Raw genomic sequence first — 3141 nt, forward strand, 5'->3', positions numbered from 1 at the left:
CAAGGCTAAAAGGGAATAAGAAAAGGGGGGGCTGTAGCTTTGATAAACACAGTGATGTTTATAAAAAAGCAGTGGTGTTCCAGTCTGCCCCTCCTCCTGCATCTGTATACTGTAAATCAGGGGTGGCCAACTCCCAAGAGACTCTGATCTACTCACAGAGTTAAAAACTGGGAGTGATCTACCCCCTTTTGGAGGGTTCAGGTCAAAGCTGTTGAGTTTTTTTAAGGAAGGGAAGCCCTGTTTTTTTTGGGGGGTTAGGTCAGACTTGTTGAGCTTCTTTTAGGAGGGAGGGAGGCCCATTTTTGTTTATGGCTTCAGGTCATAGTTCAGCTTTTTTTAGGGAGGAGGAAAATTTTGAGTGAGCTTTTTTTTAGGGGTGCCAGTGATCTAGCAGTGATCTACCACAGAGATCCAGTGATCTACTAGTAGATCACAATCTACCTGTTGGATGTGCCTGCTGTAAATCAAGCAGAGAGAAAACTGTTTACAAGGCTCCTGTACAGGTGTATCTTCCTCTTGCTGCAGAGTTCCAGCATCACAGCGTCACCCAGAGGCACCCACAAATGTGAGTTATCCCTCTCTCTATTTCTTTCTTCCTTCCTTCCCTCCCTCTTCCATCCTTAATAAAATACGGGGGGGCAGGTAAGCCCCACATAGAAAGCCCATCAACATGGGGGGGGGATGACTCCTTCAAATACGGTATTTACCAGTAATTTGGGGGGGGGCACCTAGGCCTCTAGGAGTTGGCTGCTATGCCTAGGACAATTCAAGAAAGCAGAATGATGCATATGCTATGGTAATATATCAATAGAATCAAAGAATTGTAGTCGGAAGGGACCACAAGGGTCATCTAGTCCAACCCCCAGCAATGCAGGATTTTTCCCCCAAGGTGGGGCTTGAACCCACGACATGGTTGAAATATTATGCTGATATGCAGCAACGCCTCAGAGCCGTCGTGACTGCGGCCATGCCTTGCCTTGCCTTGCCCTCGCCCGTCCTGCCACCCCCTCTCACCTGCCCGACCCTCCCGTCTTCTCCAGCCAAGCAGGGTAGCCGTCGCCGCTGCCAGCCCCAGAAGCACAAGGTGGCCGCTGCCGCCGCAATGTCGTCGGGCCCACTGGCCCTGTAGCCCCGCCCACGTTCCCACTTTGTGGCCCCTCCCGTGCCTTGGCCCCGCCCCTGAATGACCATGGCTCCCCCCCCCCCCTAGTTTTGATCCTGGGTATGCCCCTGTCTGGCGTGACTTGTTTTTGAGAACCCATGCTGGGTCTTAGTACAGGTAGTCACAAAAATTCAAAGCCCAATAGGCAGGCAAAAATTGTTGGAGGTTTCATTGGGTCTTAGCCACTACATACAGAAGTCCCACGAGGAATAGAAAGAGGGGCGGGTGAGAGAGAGGGGAGGAAAACAAAATAGTGCTAGGAACTGTTATTGGTGAAAGTTAATAATGGTGAAAGTTGAGTTGCAGATACTAAAAAAATCAGGAAGGGAGCAAAAGCAAAGAATGTAGTGAGCGATTTTTAACTACCAGAAGACTAGGTAGATGTCAACTCAGGTCATGCTAAAGAAACAATTTCTAAATAACAAACAGTTGTGTCTTGGATCAGTGAAGACAAAATACTATAATGTTATCAGGTGCAAAGGATCTCTTGTAAGCATCCTGAAGCTCCTGGGGAAACTCTGATTAGGGCAGGCAACAGATACGAGAATGCAAAACTGCTTTTAAAAATCCAGAAATGCAAAACTGCTGAAAATCCAGACAAAAATGCTATGTTGCTGGCAATTTTGAAGATGTGAGCTGGTCATGACAAAGCATTATTATTGCACAAAAAGTATTAACAGAAATGTGATATTTTGGAATACAGTAGTAGAGTTCATACAGAAAGCACACAACTAGAAACCTTGCCAGAGTTATAAGGATGATAACATGTTTTGTCATACTGCATTTTACAATTAATTGTTTAGACATGCAGCAAATGGTGGTGGTCCTTTTTCTTGTTTTCATTTATTCTTTTCCTCTCCCCTGTTTTTGTATTCCTGAAGCATATTAGAAGGCCACATAGTCATATAAGATTTTCTGCTTTCATAAATAATAATAATTTTACAATTATAAAAAAATTCAGTGCATTCATATTCAATTACAAAGTTTTGCAAATGAAACAAATATTTAGAAGAGCACTGAACGGTAAGATCTGTTTAGGAAGTAAGATTTCAAATAAAAGATATTCCGCAAATTAGAAGAAATTTCAGAACACATCTAAAAGGATGCCACTGTAATTAAATTGAAGCACCAAGCTTTAAGTGGCAGCCTTGTCCAAAATGGAGAATTTTAAAACATGTTAATCCTGATAAACCAAACATAAATTTACAACAAGGTAAGCAAAACAGGTGAGTTAGTATAAAACAAAGTATCAAATTTATTAATGTATGTCAGATACCAGCCAGAGAGGTAGAAGGACTATTATGGTAGATGCCAAAGGTGTGGAAAAGAAGCACCACAGACAAAAGGGACAGTGTGAGAGAACTCCTTGACTCCTTTCCTGCTTGAGATGGAGAGAGATCCACACTTGAAGCATTTTTCTCGGTACTGCATCTGAAGAGCTATTTCAATAGAGGTGACAGACATGCAATTGACAAAAAGGAATGTGCCACAGGGGTTACTCGAGCTGATATTCACTCAAGAATCGCTAAGGAGCTCTGATGTGATTTTGTTGGTCCTTTAGCAAAAATAAAACAAAGAATTCTGGGACTGGCCTCTTTACCGGAGCACTGAAAGCCCCCTCAGTCCATATAGCACCACATTATATTATAGACCCGCCAACCTAACCTCTGCCTCGCTTAACCAGAAAGTATGGCTAGTGCTAAAAGGGTCACATACGGACCAAGCAAAGAGCAACTAGGAAACGTGACTTTCTCGTGTTTCCTCTTCGCCCTTTCACTGCCAGCTCTCGATCGTCATCACGCTGCTCTCTTTACATCTCAATCCGACGGGAAACAATCCCAGGCACCGCGGTTTCATTCCCCTTTCCCAAGAGAAGAGGCGCTCCCAGCTGGATCGTGTGAGAGAGAGAGAGAGAGAAAGAGAGAGAGAGAGAACTGGTGATTCTTCAAGGCAGCACCAAGAGCGCCCTTCCTCCGCTC

Source organism: Zootoca vivipara, chromosome 10 (assembly GCF_963506605.1).
Source record: "Zootoca vivipara chromosome 10, rZooViv1.1, whole genome shotgun sequence".
NCBI lineage: Eukaryota > Metazoa > Chordata > Lepidosauria > Squamata > Lacertidae > Zootoca > Zootoca vivipara.